Source organism: Lolium rigidum, chromosome 5 (genome assembly GCF_022539505.1).
Source record: "Lolium rigidum isolate FL_2022 chromosome 5, APGP_CSIRO_Lrig_0.1, whole genome shotgun sequence".
NCBI classification, from domain to species: domain Eukaryota; kingdom Viridiplantae; phylum Streptophyta; class Magnoliopsida; order Poales; family Poaceae; genus Lolium; species Lolium rigidum.
In genome coordinates, this window is record NC_061512.1 from 234483072 (window position 1) to 234491139 (window position 8068).

Below are 8068 nucleotides of genomic sequence, written 5' to 3' on the forward strand. Positions count from 1 at the left end.
TGTGAAAGATCATGAATTTTAATTTCTAGATCTCCAAGTAACAATGTTGGAGAAACTGGGAATAACATAGTCAACTCGAACTATACAATGAGCCAAACAATCATTTCTACTATACAATTTGTACAGGCAGAAACAACAGCATGCTAGATATGGGTCGTGCATCATGATCTCTAAGAGATAAGTATGACTTGAGTTTACATTTAGTAGTCACACAGCAAAATAGTCCATATTAAACCTGTCAAATTCCTGTGTAACATTGCTTCTTGAACAATGTGATAATGTATACGGTAGGGCCGAAGGATCAGTTCAACATCTTTAAATGCCGATAGGTGTAGCGGAGAGATTCGTGTTGATTACTTTATGCCCTTTGCCCAGCAATGAGATGGGTTGTTTAAGGGGCTGAGCACAAAAGGTAGAATTAATGCATCCTCTGCACATTACTTTGTTCTATAGTCAGCCTCTCATAATCTCCACTTTGGAGCAATTGATCTTCCCGGTGTGTATTTCCATAGATGACCAAGAGCCTTGAGCATATGCCATGCACCACATCAACTTAAGCATATCCACATCGAAAAACATAACTGGCATGTGAGAACAAAGATCAACTACGATCCAATGTGTACATTACAAATGAGTTCTGACATCATAAGTTGTAGATAGGCAGGAAAATACAATAAATGAAACATATAAATTGATTAGTTTAGAAACATGTATTAGGATACAATATAAAAAGTGACATGTGAGTTAATCTGTTTCTGTGGATGCTATTACAATTATAAGGAAACCAGGGTGTACGACAAAAGTCATAACATATAAGGGACACTGTGTGAATAGAAACCAAACCTGGTTAAGAAATAATTTAACATGCCAATTGCTTTGAATTTGAGAAGATATCAAACTGAAATGGGAGGGAATCCAGTAAGACTATAAGAAAATGACTGTCTCTTGGAATTAAAATGAATGAACATAATCATTTTCTTAGCATCCAATATTGCTAGCTGATATATATTGAACTAATAAATGTAGAACACAATAGTTGTTCAAACGATTGCCTACCAGCAAGTTTTAGCCAATGGAGCGTGCAGCTTCAGATGCCCACAGACTCAGACATTCACAATGTCAATCCCCAATCACTTAGGCCAAACACCAGAATTAAGAAAGCCCCAATATGTAGAACAAGAAACCAATGCCCAATGGTAATCAAAGAAAATCTCAGAATCCAAATCACCCAAGGGAGACTACAGCGTACGTGGGAGCAGCAGGCCAACTTCAGTTAGTGCACACTACAAAAATCATCAATGTTTCAACTTTCCATGCATCTATCATCTAGTCATCTCGCTTGTCCAAATTAGCAGCTTAAACTGAGGAATGAAAAAAAGAAATATCTTCGTTTATATTTACCCGCGAGAAAACCTATTGTGTAATGAAGATTTTTCCTAATGTCACTGATTTTGCCTGCTAAAAAATCTTATCAAACTCACTAAAGTTTTCCAGCAAGTACTGGAAGACAAAATAAAACACAAATCTGTTGTGAAACGGATTCATACTGGATCTAGGTCTAGATGGATATTAGAACACAGTGGATCTTTTGGAATAATTAGAACATGTGGAATAGCAGAATTACATGAAACAACCCATGATTTCTTTTCCTTGATGAGGTGACTATCCTAGATTCTCCATCCGGACACAACAAAATTCTAAAGCTGGTCACGGGCACCCTTACATCGACATGGCCGTTGTATGCACGGATGCTAGGACGATATATTTAGAAAGTTTCTTTCCCGGTGAGGGACTCACAACGCTAGGACGATAGTCCGCTGCTCCAACCGCCTTGGTCTCAATGGACGCCCCCTCCACTATTGGTACAGATCCAAGCTCACCTGTTGTAGTATCATGATTAGGTGACCATGATAGCAAGTTAACAACCATGCAATCCACATAAGTGGATAAGATGTAGCATTATGACAATATAAATGTGCAAGGAGTCCAGTACATCATTTGGAAACCAAAAGGCACAAACTCACGTCAGTTTGAAGTTCATAAACTGTGTAAATATGTCTACTCAGCCACCATTTTGCTGGATTTACCTTTGCGACTTCGATTTTTGGTACTTTTAAATATATTTCTACAAATATCACATAGTTTACTGAACATACTTTCCACACTTTGTTATGTAGATACCGCTAATATGTAAAATATACCACTTGTATGTCATAAGTAGGAGCTGCTTCCACTCCAATTTAATTAACCTCATCATGCAACAATGAAACCTAAGAAAAGTCTAAAGGTAAGTGGCCATTATAATTTATTTATTTTTCAAAAGGAGGCTGAACCCTCATCTTCTACCGAATACTATAAAATAGCAAGATAAACATTGTTGAATAAATAGAGAAAGCCGAGTATCTGCTTAACTGACGAAATGTTTCAAACTACTTAAGGAAAAATGGGGTTTCATGTCAAATGCTACTATGGTCGGACACTCTAAACTTGAGGAGATTCCTTGGGAAGAAAGGTGAGGAATGAAATAACCACTTATAAGAGGAAACCTGACAAACACGCTGTAATTTCGAACCAAACATTCTTTCAAAAACATACCTTGTTATTAAAGGCCATCAGCACGTTTCCACTTCGCTGCACATCATATCTTGATCCTGGCACAGTAGTTTGCATAAGGCACATAATATACAATTATTGAATAAAAATAAGAATAATATTAAACAGTATCATTTCATTGATAATCACCAAAGTAACCAAAGTTCACCCCGGCTAATATTACTGCCAAAAGATGGATGAGAGAACCCAAAGAGTTGACGAACCGAAAATTTCACATACTTAGTATGGTGGATCAAATACAGATTTAATAGTTGGAGTGTACTATTTACAGGTTCAACCAAGTTTCTCAAGCACCTGTAAAACCTAAATGTGACATCGTTTGCGATGTAGAAATGATCAAACCGCTAGCATTATAGCAATCATCAAAGCTCCCCTGAATTTGTAGAATGGTAAGTCAGCATTTGTAGAAGTAGCAGCAGGCCAAGACAAAGTATATCTAAAAAATGAATCAATCATAGCTTATGTTGTACGATATCAAGTGCTAGTAGCAGGAAGCAGTTGGGTATTACATCATGAGATCAGGTAACTGTACAATTCAGTATGATATTGTTGTATCCTTGAATTTATGGAAAATGAAAATGCATCATTCGCTTGGAACCACATGTTATTTGGGTATGTACAAATCAAATGTCGTTCTACCTTAATGAAACTAATGAACCTCACAAATTCATTCGCTGAGAAGCGTAAGCGTACGATTGACAAAGCTAAATTTGATTCATCAGACATTCCTTATGAACCTACTTTTCTGCAAGACTCGGGGAAGAAATAGTACCTGACCCTCCAACGAAAATCCCCCCAATGAAATGAATGACGAACGCTTGCTCCGAGGACTTGGGGCTCAACACCTACACATCCATCGTACCATGAGTCCATGACAAGCAATAAGAATCAAAAGATAAGGCAATGGTAATAGTGGAAAGAGCTTCCGAAACGCACATTGATTTTGGTCCAACCTCATGCCGAACCCTAGTACTCGATAGACTGCTTCGCTGTCTCCGTGATTACCTTGCAGACCGGCCGCCGCCGCAGTGAGTGGCCCATGGCTGTCAGATCCAACGACACCAACAACCGGAGTGGCCAGATCTGGCGACGCCAAGGACGGGCGCGGCCAAATTCTGACGAGATTGCCAGCGTGGAGGAGGGGCGCGGTTGGGCGGCGCGATGTTCACAACCGCGAGATGATTGCCGCAGCGCGCCTGCGAGCTCCTCAAGCCTTCCGAGGGTGCACTTGCTCCGCGATTAGAGCGTCGGTAAGGGACGACTGCCGCCGGTCATTGGGGCGCTTTAGGTTGGCCACCGGGCATGTGCCATGGGGATGGCGGCATCAGCGAGGTGGGCAGAGGAGTGAGCGCAAGAATTGCTGGGAGGAGAAATCGTACAGACTGTTGAGGACGGGATAAAAAACAGTGGAGTAGACGTAAAAACCGGTGGAGCGTAGTCACCGTCGCTGATGTCTGTGTTGTCTTCCTCACGCCCCGGCGCCCATCGGTCTGGCACCACAACCATCGATCTGATCCTCGGGCAGGCCGTCGGCGGGAACAAGCCAGCCACTCATGCTAGACGGCGTGGCGGCGTCCGGGGGCTCAAGCGGCGGCGTGGGAAAGCTGGCGGTTGGGTGAGGCGTGGCGGCGTGAATCTTGGGGACGGCACAGGGAGCCGACGCAGCGGGTCATCTCCAGAATCTCGAGAGGCAAACGATAGAGAAAGTATAAGTCATGGATTGTGGGTTAATTTCAAAGAAGTTGAGGGGCTAAAGTGCAAATGAGGCCAGGTGGGCGACCAAAACGACGACCAAAGTAGGGGAGAAGGGGGAACAGGTTCCTTCTTTTTAAGTAGTAGAGATATTCTCATTAATTCTAACTTGGATGGCATTTGCTGTAGTAACAATTTTATTTTCAATATCCCTATTAGGCATAACTTTCGATTTCAAAAGATCAACATCAGAGGCAAGACTATCAACTCTAGAAACAAGAATATCAATTTTATTGAGCTTTTCCTCAATGCATTTGTTAAAGGCGGTTTGTGTACTAATAAATTCTTTAAGCATAGCTTCAAGTCCAGGGGTGTATTCCTATTATTGTTGTAAGAATTCCCATAAGAATTAGCATAACCGTTACCATTATTATAAGGATATGGCCTATAGTTATTACTAGAATTGTTCAGATAAGCATTGTTGTTGAAATTATTATTTTTAATGAAGTTTACATCAACATGTTCTTCTTGGGCAACCAATGAAGCTAATGGAACATTATTAGGATCAACATTAGTCCTATCATTCGCAAGCATAGACATAATAGCATCAACCTTATCATTCAAGGAAGAGGATTCTTCAACGAATTTACCTTCTTACCTTGTGGAGCTCTTTCCGTGTGCCATTCGGAGTAATTAACCATCATATTATCAAGAAGCTTTGTTGCTTCACCAAGAGTGATGGACATAAAGGTACCTCCAGTAATTTGAATCCAATAAATTCCACGAAGAAAAATTTAGTCCCGCATAGAAGGTTTGGATGATCATCCAAGTAGTCGATCCATGGGTTGGGCAATTTTTAACCGAGAGATTTCATTCTTTCCCAAGCTTGAGCAACATGTTCATTATCTAATTGTTTAAAATTCATTATGCTACTCCTCAAAGATATAATTTTAGCAGGGGGATAATATCTACCAATAAAAGCATCCTTGCATTTAGTCCATGAATCAATACTATTCTTAGGCAGAGATAGCAACCAATCTTTAGCTCTTCCTCTTAATGAGAAAGAAAACAATTTTAATTTTATAATGTCACCATCTACATCCTTATACTTTTGCATTTCACATAATTCAACAAAATTATTGAGATGGGCGACGACATCATCGGAACTAACACCAGAAAATTGCTCTCTCATGACAAGATTAAGTAAAGCGAGGTTTAATTTCAAAGAATTCCGCTGTAGTAGCGAGGTGGAGCAATAGGTGTGCATAAGAAATCATTATTATTTGTGCTAGTGAAGTCACACAACTTAGTATTTTCAGGGTTGGCCATTTTAGCAGTAGTAAATAAAGCAAACTAGATAAAGTAAATGCAAGTAAACTAATTTTTTTTGTGTTTTTGATATGGCAAACAAGACAGTAAATAAAGTAAAGCTAGCAACTAATTTTTTTGTGTTTCGATATAATGCAGCAAACAAAGTAGTAAATAAAATAAAGCAAGACAAAAACAAAGTAAAGAGATTGAGAAGTGGAGACTCCCCTTGCGGCGTGTCTTGATCTCCCGGCAACGGCGCCGGAAAAAGAGCTTGATGGCGTGTATTTCACACGTTCGTTGGGCAACCCCAAGAGGAAGGTATGATGCGCACAACAGCAAGTTTTCCCTCGGAAAGAAACCAAGGTTTATCGAACCAGGAGGAGCCAAGAAGCACGTTGAAGGTTGATGGCGGCGGGATGTAGTGCGGCGCAACACCGGAGATTCCGGCGCCAACGTGGAACCCGCACAACACAACCAAAGTACTTTGCCCCAACGAAACAAGTGAGGTTGTCAATCTCACCGGCTTGTCTGTAACAAAGGATTAACCGTATTGTGTGGAAGATGATTGTTTGCAGAGAAAATAGTAAAAACAAGTATTGCAGCAGATTTGTATTTCGGTATTAAAGAATGGACCGGGGTCCACGAGTTCACTAGAGGTGTCTCTCCCATAAGATAAAAGCATGTTGGGTGAACAAATTACAGTCGGGCAATTGACAAATAGAGAGAGCATAACAATGCACATACATGACATGATAAGTATAGTGAGATTTAATTGGGCATTACGACAAAGTACATAGACCGCCATCCAACTGCATCTATGCCTAAAAAGTCCACCTTCGAGTTATCATCCGAACCCCTCCGGTATTAAGTTGCTAACAACGAGACAATTGCATTAAGTATGGTGCGTAATGTAATCAACAACTACATCCTCGGACATAGCGCCAATGTTTTATCCCTAGTGGCAACAGCACAACGGAACCTTAGAACTTTCATCACTCGTCCCGAGTGTCAATGCAGGCATGAACCCACTATCGAGCATAAATACTCCCTCTTGGAGTTAAAAGTAAAAACTTGGCCGAGCCTCTACTAATAACGGAGAGCATGCAAGATCATAAACAACACATATGTAATAACTTGATAATTAACATGACATGGTATTCTCTATCCATCGGATCCCGACAAACACAACATATAGAATTACGGATAGATGATCTTGATCATGTTAGGCAGCTCACAAAATCCAACAATGAAGCACAATGAGGAGAAGACAACCATCTAGCTACTTGCTATGGACCCATAGTCCAGGGGTGAACTACTCACTCATCACTCCGGAGGCGACCATGGCGGTGTAGAGTCCTCCGGGAGATGAATCCCCTCTCCGGCAGGGTGCGGAGGAGATCTCCGGAATCCCCCGAGATGGGATCGGCGGCGGCGGCGTCTCGGTAAGGTTTTCCGTATCGTGGTTTTTCGCCTCGGGGGTTTCGCGATGGAGGCTTTAAGTAGGCGGAAGGGCGAGTCGGGGGCCGGACGAGGGGGCCACACCATAGGCGGCGCGGGCCCCCCGGGCCGCGCCGCCACGTGGTGTCGCCACCTCGTGGCCCCACTTCGAATGTTCTCCGGTCTTCCGGAAGCTCCGTGGAAAAATAGGCCCCCGGGTCTTTGTTTCGTCCAATTCCGAGAATATTTCGTTACTAGGATTTCGAAACCAAAAACAGCGTGAAAACGGAACCGGCACTTCGGCATCTTGTTAATAGGTTAGTTCCAGAAAATGCACGAATATGACATAAAGTGTGCATAAAACATGTATGTATCATCAATAATATGGCATAGAACATAAGAAATTATCGATACGTCAGAGACGTATCAGGGACCGAGCTGCTAGCAGCGTCCTCATCGTTTCAAAGGCGGCTAGGGATCAAAGGAAAAGGCAAATAGCCAGAAATTAGGGGTCAAAAATAAATCCAACAAAGCAAAGGTTTATTGTTCATAGAGGCTGACATGTGGGACCCATGAGCCAGCAGCATCCTCTATGTTTCAAAGGCGACATGGGATCGAGAGAAAAAGGCAAATAGCCAGAAATTAGGGGTCAAAATAACTCCAAGAAAGGATAGGTTTATTGTTCATAGAGGCTGACATGTGGTACCCATTTTGTAGGAGCGGTCTCAACGTTTCCAAGACGGCACCAGATCGAAAGAGAAAGTAGTTAGCCAAAAATCAGGGGATAAAAAAAATCTCCAAGAAAAGAAACATTTATCCTTCAGAGAGGATGACATGCGGGACCCATGAGGCAGCAGCATCCTAAACGTTTCCAAGGCGGCAGGGGATCAAAAGAAAAAGGAAATAACCAAAAATCAGAGGGTGAAAAATTCCAACAAAAGAAACTTTTATTGTACATAGAGGATGACATGCGGGTCCCATGAGCCAGCAACTTCCTCAACGTTTCAAAGGCTGC

General features: G+C 41.8%; 1 long non-coding RNA gene across 4 annotated transcripts; it reads right to left on the reverse strand.

Annotated features, from left to right (window-relative positions):
• LOC124655315 lies at nucleotides 1–4221 on the reverse strand. 4 transcript variants are annotated; one of them, XR_006988627.1, is made up of 6 exons: nucleotides 4056–4221; nucleotides 3550–3973; nucleotides 3386–3458; nucleotides 2596–2651; nucleotides 1057–1880; nucleotides 1–898 (listed from the first exon to the last, which is right to left on the reverse strand). It is a non-coding gene; the product is annotated as an uncharacterized LOC124655315 (long non-coding RNA). The 4 variants fall into 4 exon arrangements; XR_006988626.1 differs by having other exon boundaries at nucleotides 1–552; nucleotides 844–898; nucleotides 3550–4220; XR_006988628.1 differs by having other exon boundaries at nucleotides 1–581; nucleotides 844–898; nucleotides 3550–4220.
• Between the last annotated feature and the right edge of the window lie 3847 nt (nucleotides 4222–8068).